The sequence below is a fragment of the Sinocyclocheilus grahami genome, unplaced genomic scaffold (genome assembly GCF_001515645.1).
Source record: "Sinocyclocheilus grahami isolate Dianchi unplaced genomic scaffold, SAMN03320097.WGS_v1.1 scaffold79.1, whole genome shotgun sequence".
In the NCBI taxonomy this organism is placed as follows: Eukaryota; Metazoa; Chordata; class Actinopteri; order Cypriniformes; family Cyprinidae; genus Sinocyclocheilus; species Sinocyclocheilus grahami.
The window spans coordinates 881870-898624 of NW_015505258.1; the positions used below are offsets into that span (position 1 = coordinate 881870).

General features: G+C 38.8%; 1 long non-coding RNA gene across 2 annotated transcripts in view; it reads right to left on the reverse strand.

The window, feature by feature from the left end:
* Positions 1-8147, reverse strand: part of LOC107586240 (uncharacterized) — an 11656-nt gene extending 3509 nt beyond the window's left edge. The window contains exons 1-2 of one of the 2 annotated variants that reach the window (XR_001609331.1): positions 7832-8147; positions 7317-7368 (exon numbers count right to left, since the gene is read on the reverse strand). This is a non-coding gene — a long non-coding RNA (uncharacterized lncRNA). Of the gene's footprint in view, positions 1-7316; positions 7369-7494 lie in introns of both variants that reach the window. The other variant, XR_001609330.1, reaches the window with a different exon arrangement.
* Between the last annotated feature and the right edge of the window lie 8608 nt (positions 8148-16755).

A 16755-nucleotide genomic window follows, 5' to 3' on the forward strand; every position in this document is an offset into this window, starting at 1 on the left:
CATATATATATATATATATATATATATATATATATATATATATATATATATATATATATATATATATATAAACTGATATAAAGAGCTGTAGCTTTCCTTGGCATTATTAGAAGAGATGTTCAAAAATTTTCACTGAAGTGAAAAGCATGACCCCAGTCTTCTTTAAAGCTTATTTAAAACGTTAAACTCGTCATTAGGGCAATGTTTGAAAAGACAGTCTGTGTAAAGTCTAGACTTTTCAAATCTCTAGAGATTATTCACTAAAAAGCTTTATTTTATATCTCTGTATTTTTGGGTGGCATTGGTTTTCTTAACATCAGGACAAGCCAGCACTGTGTATTATGTTGTCCTGGAGGTTGAGGAAAGGAGAAGACGTGCTGTCCATCCAAAGCAGGCATCTCTGGACACACGTCTGACATGTTTTCTAAGCAGAGGACAGGAAGGACAGTCTGAGGCCGATGGCTCACACCCAGCCTGCCCTCTGTCTCTCTGTTCAGGTTAGTCAATAGTCACAAACACAGACAGTGACAGTGTGCCTCCACAGCATCCACATCTCTCCCTGTGCCGCACTCCATTTCAACAATGCTACCGTCTCAATCCTGCAGCTGTCCAGAGAAAATGTGCATGTCAGTTTTGTTTTTAATTAAAAAAAAGAAAATTAAATTAAATTAAAATTGAACATGCCTCTTGACAATAAATGAATCAAGTCAAAAAAGTTACTATATGATGGACCTTTTAATTTCACATTCAAAGATGTACAGAAAAATGCCAGCATAGAAACCATTTTCAAATTAAACAGTATTTTTATAATATAATATAATATAATGTAATAATATCCTTCTCCATATATTTTTGATAAAATGCATTTTAAAAATGTCTAAAACATCCATTTATTAAGCAATACGGCTTCAATATAGCATCAATAAATCAAACAATCTTTCTTGTTAATCTTTAATAAACTCTGAAATAAAAAAATGCAAGTACACAAACAAAAACAACAGCCTTTAATAACAATAACTCAAATAATAATGAGAGATTACTTTGGCATGCAAACAATGACCTGATAAGCCATTTGAACATCTGTTATCAATATTCTGGCCATAGCAGCACGGCAGCTCCAATCCTATAAGGTTATGTGAAGTTGATGCCAAACTAATTCAACATAAAATGAGATTGAGATATGAGAGGCTGAACTGCGTCCTGAAACAACAAAATAACAAAAAGCGTCTCATGCTCTGCCATAATACGTGGACATGTTTGCACCGCACCAAAGAATTAATACATTTGACAGTTGAACACGTTTGTAATATGCGTAGACTTCTAGTGTGAATGAAGGCTTTGTGTGACATGTGCCATACAATTGGGTAGGCTTTAGGATACAGCTCTGGCAATCTGTAATACCCGTTACCAATGAGCATTGCCCTTTACAGCACTGGGGCCATTATTTCCTCAAGGTGCTTGTGGAAGTGTGAGAAACATGATTTGAATGTTCCTTTGTGCCTCATTTGACAGCAGCACACAAACACACACACACACACATGCAGCGCTGATGATGACAGAGTGAGAGACAGAGCTGCCACCATGCTTTTCTCGGCACTCGGAGACCTGGCCACTAGCTGCCCCTGGCAAATCGCTGAGAAACAAACGTCAACCACTCTCATGCAAATCGCACTGACAACAGTCACCACAGCCACACAATTCCTGGCTCCTGAGGGAACAGGGCCACAGCCAAAAGAGACAATGTTTATTAATGACAAATTAATCAGTCACCAAGCGTGATTATGGAGAGAATTACATACATAGAGGCGAAGATCGATTATCACGCTTAGAAATTCTGATTGAGTGCAAAATTAGAAGAACCAATGAGGGTAATAAATGACAGTTTGTTTATTTCACCCCAACTTGTCAACACTCTTGTGCTAAATGTATGCCATCATCAAAAAGTTTGGGGTTGGTAAGATTTATTTATTTTTTTGCAAGAAATTAATACTTACATTCAGCGAGGATGCATTAAATTGATCAAAAGTGATTTCTATATCAAATAAAAGTTGTTCTTTTGAACTTTCCACAAAAATATCATAAGCAGCACAACTGTTTTCAACACTGATAATAATAAATGTTTCTTGAGCAGCAAATCTGCATATCAGAATGATTTCTGAAGGATCATGTGACGCTAAAGACTGGAGTAATGATGCTGAAAATGTAGTTTTACCATCACAGGAATAAATGACATTTTAAAACATTCAAATAGAAAATTCACAAAAAGTCACAATATTACTGTTCAACTGTATTTTTATTCAAATAAATGCAGTTGTGGTGAGCAATAAGAAACCTCTTTCATTTAATTAAAGAAATGTATTTTAAAAACTTACCAAACCCAGACCTTTGAATGGTAGTGTTTTATTGATTATATCAATGATAATCACTATACAGTTATGATAGGGCATTTCACTAATAACAATACTCAGAAAGTTCAGATCAGATCAGCAAATCAACTGCATAATTTTGGCAACCTTAAGTACAGCTGCTACAGTTTAATGTCCTTCCATTTTTAGAAATCTCTAGATTTGTCCCCATCCACTTCTAGAGCAATAATCAAATTTTAAGAGCTTGTCATTTTGTTTTGTTTGGTCACAGTGTAAAGAAAAAATGTAGCCACACACATAAAACGACCTCGGCAGTTGAGCAGAAGTGCAACTGGAAAGCAGTAATCCTAATATGGCTTGAATGTGTTACATCACCTCATTAATATTCATGACCCAGGTAAATTGTGTCCCACTCATTTTTCAGATCTTTCCTTTTAGTTTAATCAGTTATTAAAAAAAATAACTAACTAGCTAAAAGTTAATGAATACGAATGTAACACAGGTAATCTCACACTATTAGCCACCGCAGCGTTTGCGTTCATTAAGGCCCAGTTAGATGAGCCAGAACAGGTCCGACCTAGCAGCACATTCCCACAGTAACTAAGGGGATTTCCAAGCAGTCTCCATATGAACCAACTGACCTGAGTGCAGTGAAAGGAATACTGTTCTGCTCGGTGAGCTCCACGGACAGTCTGGGACAGAGGATGAGAGGGCTGACCTATCCGTGCATTCCTGAACTGGGCAGGGCCGAGTGAAAGAGAAAGGCTTGTTGATATACACTGGTGATATTTCCCCGCTGGATTAATTAGGTTAGGCCTGTGAGCTGATTAATCTATGCCTGTGCTGGTAATCCTTAAACTGCTCTAACCTGTACTGAGGTCTGAGAAGCCAGCCAGCCTGCCTGCCTGTCTGCACAGATGGCCATGCACACAGCAAACTCTCTCTACGCTCATTATGAAAGAAAGCAGCTCAGCCTGTGCAGCAACTGTGGACCAATGTAGATGCAGCCATTCTCCATCATACAGGCATAGTGGTCAAACGATATGGACCAGTGCTGATACCTAGAGAGTGGGATAGCCAAAATAATGCTGATACAACTTGATGTTTATTAAGACATACAATAAGTAGCTTAATTTAAATTTATTTTACAAAGTCTTTAGCAAATACTCAATAAAATAACTGAAATAGAAAATGTTATTGACAGGGCTTTTGGTTGATTTTGGAATTGACACAGGAGAGAACCTATGTTACACCTTTCTAAGTCACTTTGGATAAAATCATCTACTAAATGGACCACTCCTGTTCATCAAAAGCATAGGGCAGTCAGCTGATGCCGATAATGTCAAAATGGTCAAATATCGGTCAGTTATTCAGACTGGCTGATATATCATTACTATGATTGCTCCCTCACTATACACACACACACACACACACACACACAGCTGTGCTCTTCTGAATCATTAATCAGTGCACTAGCTGTAGCCTACCCTTGTCCCAAGGGAAAAAGTATTCAGGAATGTCGCATGTGGATGAATGTATGACAGACACACATGATCATCTACTGCGTGTTCACATAAGAATCACTGAAATGCATCCTTCACTTCTGACTATACATGTGCATTCAGTCTACCCACTTACTCCAGAGAGTCCATTAGAACAAGGGAGAGCATGGACAAGCACATACCTTCTCCATATGACTGCTCAGTAGGCAGACATTCAGCCACAACCTCCCTTACATTATAGGTCAATAGCGATGAGCACTGTAGAAGAATTATTTTAGGTCTCAGGATAAAATTTGGATCAATTTCTCCTTCCATTTATATGTCAACCAAATATTAAGCAACACCACCTGTGGGCATGGAAAATATTGTTACTTCTGAGAGACAAGGTGCTTTCCACACCATCTTGCCATGATTTATTTAAAAAAATAAATGAACACTGTGATAAACAATCGCACTAGCATGTGGTCACCATCATGAGCCCGGACTCTTTTTCACGAGAACCCAATCAGAGTGATCGGTGTTGGCTGGTTGCAGAAGGAATAGTCACTATACTAACCGATACACACAACTTTTAAACTCCATAGTTCAATACTAAGTAAGTAATAATCGCTCTCCATCAAACAGGCTGTCTTTGCACTAATTTTAGACTTGAGGTACTTTAGCATTTCAGAAGGACGTCTACAGACACTCCTATGGCGGACTGGGGCAAATCTTTCATCGTGGTAGGTGGGACGATGGATATGAAGCCTCAGCAGATCAAATGGACCCGACTGAATGGATCTGTCTGGAATTGTGTCAGACGGCTCGGTGCTGCTTAGCCATGGGCGTCACCCTGGCGCTGTCTAACACTCCACCTGCACAACCTTCCTCACTGCGGCAGCCTTTGTTCTAAGCCAGTAAACCTGTCGCAGTCCGCCTTAAACGCGATTGTATGGCTTCCTCCATGTTCACCGGTCCACCTTAAAAGTGGGCCAGGCTCGTGGAGGCTGTCCCAGTGCCAGTGGAGTGCAACGTGAGCGCAGAGAGACAGGAGTGAACAATAGAGCTGCAGCCTAGACGCCAGAGCACAGCACTGCAGACACTGGGGTAAAGCCAGTATTATGCCATGCTATGGGGACCGGCTACTATGAGCCTTTCGTTTTCATTTGGAAAGCCTCAGAAATGTGTGCGAAAGCTTGACGATTTCCATCGGAAATTCAGCAAGCAATCTAAGTAGAGTGTACCAGACAAATCCTCTTAGAGAGCAAGAGCATGGCTACCTGGACATGTACCAAGACAAAGTGCTACGCCGCTGGCTAGCAAAAACTGTCCCACCTCAAACCCCAAAGTGTTCTATGTCTGCAACAACAGCGACAGGGTTTGTGATGAAGAGAGTTTTCTTTGAATGTGACAGTGGGTACCGATAGATAGAGAGAGGTAGAGAGACAGCCTGTGGGTGTAATGGTGGGTAGAGAGAGAGAAAGACAGACAGGGATGTGGGCGTGATGGCACCATGCATTATACGTATGATGCAGCGGTCGATGCCTTAAACGAGGCAATGCACCATCCATGAACTGTGGGCAAGCCTTTATCTCATTAAGCAGCCTCTCACTGTCTCTCTAAATGCCAAAAAAGGTCTTGTAAAGGTGTTTGTTTAGAGACTGCAATAAATACTCTTTGGCCTCGTTTTGCGTCATTCCTTTGTTGAAATGTTGCCATTTCAAACAGCAGTCAGACATGCCACAATAGTGGACAAATGGTCCACTAACACACTACGGAAATGGAACGAACCATGAAGGAGTGTGGGTGAACTCTCGACAACCCCATCCCTCGACATTTACGCTCATAACAATGCTTTTCACCAAATTTAATTAATTGGTTGCAGGGGTCTCTGGTGATGTCCTCCAGCAGCACATCTTTAAGGTCTACAGTAGTGCCTTAAGGGATATACATCTAGGTTAGCCAACAACCAAAAATGTAAGGCCCTGTCAGCACTTGCATACCACAGTAACCATGCTACATGCTAAAGCCATGTCACATAGCATGAGCGACTTAACACACACACACACAAACACACATGACTCAGCACACATTAAAAAGATGACGTTCACATCTACAAAGTGAGCAGTTGAGGGCTCTCTGAGGTCAAACACAAGTGTACCGAGCCTTTAGCATGACGCTCTCCATAGTACTTTGTGCTGCTCTCAAATGAAGAGATGTGAAATTGAATGTGAATAAATGTAAGATATGGTGGGATAGTTCACCCAAAAGTTCTGTCAACATTTATTCAATCTCATATCGTTCCAGACCTATATGACTTCCTTCTGTTGGACACAAAAGAAGATATTTTGAAAAATGTCTTGTTTACCATTGACTTCCACTGAATGGAGAGTCATTTCTCAAAATATCCTCTTTTGTGTTCCACACAAAAATCATACAGACTTAGAACAACATATGGGTGACTAAATGATGACAAGAGTTTTCATTTTATCCCTTTAACATGCATTCAAGGCCTGGCAGCATTTGAAATTAAACTCGACAAATGCAGAGGAATCAGATCTCCTCTTTCTAACCTTATCCCTCCAACAATGAACCCTCAGCTGATCCTACCCACTAGCGCATCACATGACCTGTATGCCGGCATTTCTTCAACGCTCCCCCCCCCAATGCACACTGTCCCTTTATACACACGGCTAGCTGCTTCCTCTGTCCTCTGACAGTTGCTCTTGACTGTTGACTAAAATGTCTTTGTTTCCGACGCCGGCGGGCTGATGACAGAGCGCCCCTCTCAGCTCCCAAGAACCTAACCCGTGCACATAACAGGAAAACGTCACAAGTTAGGGTCTCAGGGATTGTGAGAGGCACATTTGCAGACCGACTGCCAACCTGTAACAAAATTCGAGCACATTGATGTGTCCCACAACAACAAAAATTTAAAAAAATGTATGGCTATAAAAGGCCCATCTACTCATAGCTTTTTGTGCAGCCCCCCAATCCCCCTGACACTTGTTTGTCTGTCTGTCTGTGACACAACAAGTGCAACCTTCAGCTAGACACAACATTGACCCATCTCTCCCTCCCCCAACAAGCTCGATCCCTCTCTTTCCCCAACACCCCCACTCAGTCTCTAACATCGAACAATACGGGCACTTTGAAAAATGCCCCTGGTTCCAGGTAAACTCTCCTCCAGCTCTTGTCTCGCTCTCACAAGCATTCAACACTAATCATAAAAAGCTCTCAGTCTGGTCGCTGTGACTTACTACTGGCGTCCCCGACGTGCGTCACTGGTTAAACCACTAAACTGTAACATTACCTAAACCATGAAGTTTTAATACAAGATAATACAAGAAATTTTAGCTCACTGCTAACTGGCAAGCCCAATACAAGCAGCTTCAGACAAAGGTAATGAAGACACTAACAGATGCTACAGCTGTGGGTGGGGAGAAGCAGAAAATGGTTTTAAACTCACCCTGGTGCGAGGATGAGGATGAGTATGAAGCCGATCACAGTTCTCTCGCAGCCTGCTCAACAAAGAAAGTGGGTGAGAGAAAGAAAGAGAGAGAGAAATCTCAGATTTCAACTTTTGTTGCTAGACCTGCTGACAAAATCATGCAGATTTGATAGGCTAGAAAAAGGGAGAGTCATACGGTCATGTTGACTGGAAGGCTGTTAGCGTCAAACGAAAGAGGAAGAATGAAAGAGAGGAGAGGTGGACAAGAGGCGAGATGGATGGATGGTAATATCAAAGCAAAGGTCCGTGCGTCCATATTACAGCTTGCCGACAAAAGCCGCAGAGGTGGAGATCGTGCAGATGAGAAAAAGCCGAAGGGTGGTGTGATGGCACTGAGGATGAGAGACAGTCCAAGCAGCAGCCAGGGCCACACCACCAGCAAATCATGCCAGTCTGCTGGATCTCAGGAGAGGAGGGGGTGAACACACACGCACACACAGCACAGCACAGAGACTCTCACTCATTCACTTCACCTCACTCGTCCAGCGCTGCTCAGCCACGGCAACTCCGTTCGCACGTATATCCCTATTCCAGGTCTGGCTCGATTGGGTGATGGAAAACAGGCAGCCTGCCGCTGCCAAAAACCCCGGGCTACGTCCCGCTGAAAGAGCACGCCTGAGACGCAGCAAATGCATCAATGCACTGCATTACTGGCTCTCCACTCTCGCTAGCTTGCTCTCTCCACACCCCCTTCTTCTCTTTCACTCTCCGTATCTGTCTTACATTTCATTTTCTCCCTCCCTCGCCATCTCTCTCGCTCTCGCTCGCTCTCTCTCTCCCAGGACACACACATGCACACTCTTCCTCTCTCTCGGAGTTGAGCAGACTGAGAAGCATGCAAAATTGGAAAGAGGAGGGGGAAAACGTAGAAGCGTGACACCCCTGGTTCCTCTTTCCCTCTTTATAAATCCATGTTGAAAAAAGTTGTAGAAAGGGGGGAAAACAGAGAAATATCATCCATTAATTTGCTCGCACAGCTGTGATCATTTAAAGCCGGAGGCCCACTTCTCCGCAGTATCAACCCGAAGGGGGGAGGATGTTGGTGGAGGAGAAATAGTGTAGAAAAAGGCATAGACTCACGCTTTTTGACTTTTTTGTCATTTTTTCTTCATTGCTTGTCAAATATTTTGGTATTCCCAATGACATTGACATTCTAGAAGTTCTCTATCACATGCCTGGCATCATAAACACTATCCTATAAAAAGAGAATGAAAGTGAGGGAGAAAGTCAGAGAGAGAGAGGCCCTAGAAACACAGCTACATGATGTGCTTGGTTTATAGAGGCTACATTTAATCTCCACTGGCTCCCCCAGGCTTGGGCAGAGCAAGGGGGAGAGCAGCCCGAGCTGATGGGGGAGGGACAAGCAGAGCAGGCAGGGAGGCTAGCGACGGACAACAGCACATGGGATCAAATCAGCGACCGGAGCGGATAGAAAGCAAACCGGCACCACACTGCCCTCTTCCTCTCTTTCCTTCACTTGCTTCATGATCTCACAGTCTCTGGCTAATCTGTAGGTGTCACATGTAGATTGAGCATTATATCCTCTCTGATGCGGATGGGACATGCATGTAGGCGTTTTGGCTGTAAAACGAAGATGCTATCCCTTTTCCCCCTCGGCTCCATGGCCCCCACCAGTGCTATCCTCATTTATCACCCTCTTTCGTCCAGATACAGCAAGCCATCAGTGAGGTGCTAATATTAGACCGCCTTTGACTGTGCCGGTTGCCGCCTAGAGCCTATAGCGAGCAGACAGGCGCACACGCATATATACATGCACACAATTACATATGCATGCTAAAGACCTAGAAAAGCAAATTAAAGCATATTTGCTGCATGGTGGGTAATGCAAACAGAAAGTGCATGGAAATATGTGCATGCACACAGCGCCATGTGACAAAATAGTTGGACTGATTGACAGCTGTCAGCTACTCCCTGTAACAATGCAAAGGTCTCTGGGAAATAAAACAAATATGCTGTGAGTTTTTATTTGAGATTTAGCATGCATGTATAATTGTGTGCCTGTATATACCATGCCTGCTTATTAAATTGGATATTCAGTGTAAAATCTCAGCTCTTTAAATCCGTCACCGCTTGCTTGTAAAAATATCCAAGTAGTTAAAATTATACTGAATGAGATCAGCACTTGTTCACTGTGTGGGCCTCTGGAACAACTAGACAATTGTGATTTTTTTTTAAAAGAGGATATGGCATTTTTTTTCTCGTGGCAATCCACAAACTGTTTATGAGCCCACCCCGGCAAAATAGAGTATTTCAAACACTGAATCCAGCCATTCCTGCTGTAGCGACTGCTAAGTGCTCACTGTAAGATTATGACTTCATCTATGTTTAGCAGACGTGTCTCCAGAGAAGTAAAATATAAGGCCATTAGCAAAGCGGTGTAATTATAGTGCTTCATACCTTGCATAACAAACATTGTGGTTGAAGTTCTAATGAGGACTTTGAGCAAGGGAAGAGGCACTTCTTTTGGACCCAAATAAACCCTTGATTTAGTGATACTTATAATGCGTGACTACAATAATACTCATTACGTACTATCAAATGGAGTAATTACGTAGTATATCAAGTAGTAGTATACCCATAAAATTAAAAGGAGAGTTTTGTGGCTTTTAGTCTGTATGTTTTCTCTTTGAATCTACAAAGCTAGCGTAATCCTTAACATCTTTCTCTTCTGGTAAAATGGAGCAAAAATATTGATGACTCATCCTGCACTACACATATTTTTGTTCAATCAAATGCTCTCTCTCAGAATGCCCCTCCCCCAATAACATCCACCACTGACTAGCAAGTTGCAAATCAAGTCTATTGGCTGTTTAAAAAAAAAAAAAAAAAACTTGTATGTCCTGCTCGAATTTTCAGTTTAAAAAAGAAATAGATCAATATAGGAGACCTTGTGAGACTAAGATGATCATACTGTAAGTATTGTTTGCCCTGAGAGCATATTCTTTAGTGCCTTGCATAGTCTAAATGCAAAAGGCCAAATGATATTAAGCTGACGAGGCAGACACAAAGCATTTTATTAAGTTAAACCTGTGTATTTTTTTAGAATGTCAGCACAAGAGCATGTCCGTAAAGCATTTCGAGAGCTTTCATAATAGAAGAGAGAGCGAACGAACATTCGTGAATGCCTCGGAGCACGAGCGGCGAGCTGAAAAAGTTGTTTGTTTGTCACAGCTCTTTTCCTTTGGCAGCGATTAGCAAGGAGAGGTGCAGAGGACTACAAACCTCTGTGCCCTGGACCCTCTCTGTTCTCTGATCTGCTTTGGATTCGTGCTTCAAGGCTGACATTACGCAGCACACAGACCCCCCTGGCCGACTAAAGGCACAGGCAAAAGAGACACGTTATCGCAGTTGTATTGCCGCAGAGATACGAAAAAAGAAATTAATGGGAAGATGGGAAATAAAGCAACATCAAAGACTACATTTTCTGATTATACATAAACCCTGGAAGGGATCCAAGAATCAGATGCTAAGCAATGTACAGCTGTCTGTTTCAGTGTGTGTGTGTGGCAGTGAAAAGCTGCACCATTGGGGGGCAGCCTTTTGCTCCAGAACTCCAGCGGTGGCTGTGAGGGAGAGTTCACATGAAATCTCAGGCCAGTGAGATCTACAATGAAGTCTACAGTGAAGTTAACATCTCACTCAATCTTGCTCAAGCTTTGTGCGCTGAGCATATGCGTTATGGTGCTCTTAGCATCCTATTACAGGAGAGCAAAAATAAAGTTAATGTACAGTCAGCTTCTGCTGACAAACAAAACTAAAAATATATATATACGGCTGTGTTGTGTAGACATTTTAAACCTAACAAAATTGCTATTATTTCTCATTAATGTTTGCTTGTAATCATTAAAATCAGCTTGCTGATGAATATTTCATTAAGAGATGGTGTTGTTTTGCAAACTCATTATATTATCTTGCTGAAAAGCAGCTATGGCAATTAAGGATATTTGTTTGTATTTTTCTTTAAGTGTGATCTGTCTTTTTAACTGGTGTGAGATGATGACAGGTCCGGCAGTAGCACGGCCATTAATAGAAACGGCAAAATCTATTTCAGCCTCTATTGTTCGGGATCAGGGGTGATGTACAGTACTTTATTCTCACTCCAGAAAATGGAGCGTGCTGCTATCATCTAAAGTGTGCTTTTAAGCATGACATATCTACTTGACTGTAAATACAAACCTTAGTCTTTGTACATCATCTGAGAGTTTCTTCTTCAGTAAAACTGATGACTAAACTCCATCCATCAACCCCAAGATTAAAGCAAGCTAGAAGAGTAAACTCTTCATCATTATTGGGCTCCAAGTGATAGAAAGTAATGAATTAAAAGTGATGACACTATAAACTTTTTCCATATATTAACTACAATATATACTATATTTAATATAACCATGTATAAAACGTATACAATTGTAAAATATAACTAGGTCATTTGAATTAATCTGTTCAAAAAATGATGCAACTCATGCAAGAAGTGTGTGTCTGTCAGACATTGTTATTTGATTTGTTGCATTTAGTGCAATGTAAATTAAAAACTAATTTAAGCAAATCTGGTGAAAAGATTCAAAAGATTTGAGTTACTGGGATGAATCAAAACCCCCAATACTAGTATATGTATCTGTTCAGGTTTAATGCTGTTACCCTAAGATCCTTATTTTATTTTTTTGTACCAGATAAATACTACTCTGATTGTAATCATAAAATATATCATCTGTTAGCCAAATATATATATATATATATATATTTTTTTTTTTTTAAAGATGTAGACCATTAGACAGTTTGGCTCAGTGTGTAATATATTCCAAAAAATAACATGGTTCTATATATAAATGTAACCAAGAAATGTCCTTGTGTTAGGTACATCATACATGCATTTGGAGAGTGTTAAGAAAAAAGGCATATTCAAAGTGAAACTGAATAACTTTAAAATAAAATGGTGGACAGTTTGAAAACCCTTAAGATTCACCAACACTGTTTCTGTTTAACTAGGAGTAAAGGAAAGATGAGCTTTTTTTTTTATGTAGACTTGATCTGCTAACACATTATAGCTGAAGTTTTTGTTAATAAGGGTGAGCAAAATAATTATTCAAAATTCTATGAATAATTATGGTGTGTATCACACTGATGATACAAAAATATGTTTTTAATGCAAGAATATAAAAGTGACATTAATACAATAAGTTGACATAACTTCAGATGTTTATCATATAATCACTGAAGACCATGTCAGTAGCATGTATGTGAAATGGTTGAACATGTATAGTTCAAGAGTGCTTTGAAATTATATGAAAATGTTAAATGTGGAATGTCAAATATAGTCAAAAAAATGTGCTCAACATCTAATTTAGCTACTTTTTTTCAAAATGTAAAAATATTATATTATATACATCAACAAAAGTTATTTTAAGGGTTAGATCAGATAGAAATAGCTGTTTAAGAAATACACTACAGTTTGGGGTCAGTTTTTTGTTTTTCAAGCAATGAATACTTTTTTGGCAAGTATGCAATAAATTAAAATGACAGTAAACATTTATAATGTTAATGAAAATGTTCTATTTCAAATAAATGCTGTTCTTTTGAACTTTCTATTCGTCAATAATAAGACATCTGCAGGCTAAATGTTACATTTAAAAAAGTTCAATTTAAGACTTTCTTAAAGAATTTTTTAAGACCAAGTAAACCAATTTTAAGGGATAAACTGAAAGGTATACAATATGCCAATATGGTCTTTAAATATGTTGTACTGACAATGCTTCAAAATTTGAAAATGCACTTTCCTACAGCTATCTTCCTTTTTTATATTATTTAAAAAAAACTTTTGGTCACACTGCAAAAAAAAAAAAGTCTTTCTCAGTATTTTGGTCTCGTTTTCCATCGCAAATGTCTAAAGATTCTTAAATCAAGATACATTTACTGGAGACGCAAAATAAAAAAAATCTTGTTTTCAGAGAAATTCATCAAAATGAAGTGAGTTTATGATTATAACAAGAACAAATATCTGCCAGTGGAGTCAGAAAAATACATAATTCAAAGGTAAAGCAAGATTATTTTTGAATATTTTCGTCACCCCTTTGGAAGATGGTTATTCAAACAGAAAGTTATTTTAAATTGTAATAATATTTTACAATTTTACTGTTTTTCCAGTTACTATTTTTGATCAAATAAATGCAGCCTTGGTGAGCATAAGAATATTTTTATTACAATACAAATATTACCAAACCCAAACTATCTGTATTACAAGGAAAAGTAGAAAAACAACACTTCTCATCTAAGACTATAAAAAAGGTGCTTGATTGCGGAGAAAATAAATACTGTCAGTACAACTACCAGGACTTTACGTTTTACCTTGAGCTGTTTTGTGTGCCTGGTCAGTGTCTGCTTCTGGGACTCATTTTGGTTCAACAGAACACATTTTGAGCACAATCATTTTACAGAAAATAAAATCAGATGTTTAGTTTATGCCATAGTGTTTATGTGCTTTTTGTTTATATAGCTCCTTAGTAAGGAAGTGTTGCTGATAGTAAGTTTATTTGTAGGAGCGTGTGTATCTCAGGGAAAGCTAGGAGGTTGTACAGTTATCTCCTGTGATGTTACTCTAAACTATACAACCTACTACCTCAGCCTGGGGGCACCGCAGAGACCCAGAGAGATGAACAGAGTTGACCCTCTATCGATTTGAGAAAGAATATCGACTATGTTAATTCTGATGAGACTCCTTTTCTGTAGTAAACGGTTTAAATAAACTATTCAAACCCTACCTACTGAGTGCAGGATGGTTTAAAACGAGGCCCTGAATAGTAGGTGTGAAGGCCACACAGACAGATACCTATAGATACAAGCTTGTGTGGACAGTCACCACAAGTTCGGATCTACGGGTTTGTGTCAGCAGGCAGGTCTCTTCCAGAAGAAAAACAAGTTCAGAAGTCGTCCATCGGCTTCCGTTATTCCATTATAAAAGACAAAACCAAATCATTCTAAATCTGGAAATGGAAATTTCAGTGATGTAAAGGTAATATTTCTGCAAACAGCAAAACTGCATATTGCACTGCTGAGACTACTGCATATGGAAATAGGAATGGCAGCTCATACACTGAGATGCAAAACATATTTGCAGTTTTACGGTTCAGCTAACAAACAATCAAGAAAACTGATGGGTCCAAAGTAAAAGCCTCCGCTTCTTTATTTTCTGTTTTGATTGAATACAATTGAAAATGTCCCCACAATGGTGAGATCATCGGAGACATTCAAACACACACTGAGATATTTGGACTATATTCTTAATGTAAATGTCTTCACTGCTCTCCTGTGTGCTATGAATCTAAAAGCCAAGTCAACAGTGCAAGAACAGCAAGCAAACAATGAAGAAAAAAAACCTTGTTTATTGAAAAGATGAAAATGACAACAATAGAATAGCACTACCACAAATGCACATTCAAACACCTTTTATCAATTACTTTTAAAGACAATAATGGTATTATTATATTTTCCATTTAAGAGAGAGAACTTTCATAACTTATAAATATATAAAATGCAAAATACTGATTTACTTCTAAAAATGTCAAATGGTTAGCTGAGCTCGTTCACAATTTGTTTAAGATTTTATTTCAAATTTTACCTATGCTGTACAGCATCTAACTTAGCTATAGATCATGGCTTTGGCACGTTTCATAATTTTTTTTAATAATCATGCAATGCAGTTTCTGAACATAATTTAAAAGAAAAGAGCTGCAAACTCTCCATTTAAAAGGGCTCTGTTTCAAAAAGGCTCTCAAAATGGAGGCCGAGTGCCTGAAGACACAGAACAAAGTCAAATATGGAAAAAAATGGTGTAAAGTTAGGTGAAAAGAACAGTCAAGAGGTGTCAAAAAACAATCCCCAACTGTAACACACACTGCAAGCTAAGTTAATTAAAAAAAGCTGGTCAAAAAGTGATTTCACGAGTTGATTGCAGCTATGACTTCGACTGCATCACACCTACTCATTCTGATATTGTGTTAATTGGAAGATACTGCTAAGTTTAAAGAGGTTGACGATATAGGTTTTATCACTATCTGCTTGTCCATTTCCAAGTCAGACAAGCAATTAAATCATTGCCTTATAATCTGAGTACACTCTAAAAGCTGAAAGACAATAGAGAAGGGGAATCAGATATTTTGGGAACAATAGGAAACCAAAGGTGTGTCCAAGCTGGCCAATAGCCAACCTTTCTCTGAAGGATCTGATCAAACGTCTTTTTAAGTGGATGATCTTATAACTACAGAATAAAGGCATGTGAAAGAAAGAACGGAAAAAAAGATAGAAAAGAAGTATGAACAGTGAAAAATCGGTATTAGACGGATATATGAGCGTAAGGATTAGTAGTGTCTGCTCTACTAACCACCTGCTAGAAGAAAGAAAACACACAAAATCACCAATCAGATACTGCACTAGGAATCTATATTTTAAAGTAAATTAATATCTTCAAATAATTGTAATTATGTATCGAAAACAGCAGCAGAACAGTCAAATAAAACAAAAATCCTCAAGAATTAAATTTTCTTACCTATTAATATTATTAATAGATATTATTATTATTATATTATTGATATAAATGAAAGTTACTATTTGCCATATTTAGAAATCTGAAAATATTGGCATCATACTACTATTTCATATTTTTAAATTATTTCTTTTTTATGATTCATTATCCATGTATTCGGTTGAATTAAACGACTAGGCTATATAATAACTAAAATCAAGTGTTTTTTCTATTGCCTCTGTAACAAGTGGCAAAGTATTTAATAAGGTGAAAGTAAAGCTGAATACACAAAGCAATAAAATACTGTATTACAAATATACAGTCGTCAAGCTGTTTAAGCACACGGCTATCCTAATCATTCAGGAAACATCAAGCACCTGCTCATATTACATAAAAGAAAAAGAGGTTAAAAAAATTATGAAAGAGCAACACTATACTGAGAATGCCACCCCTAAAGCATGCCTAAACCTTTTATTTTCTAGCTCTTTGGCCTCTTCCCCTTCCATCAAACAATCTTTCTTAGGTTTCATGGGCCTGCAGAGCCCAATCCACAGAGGACAACAGCTGAGCAGTGTCAAATCAAAGACCTGTCAGTATCTATAAGCCAAACATCTGCATTTCCCCTGAGCTGACCACACAACGCTGTATATACAGATTACTTGACAATTTTCTTGTATAGTACAGCATCATATAACAAATATGTGTTTTAAAAAGTGTTTAAAGTCAAGCTTTTATCATTTTTTTGTTAAGATAAGCATTAACAAAGCACTGGCAATTTAAAAGTCTTGTTTATATATTTCAAAAACTAAATTAAGCTGAAGCCCTCAATGTTGCATCATTCAAAGGGCAGCACCTATGCATTAA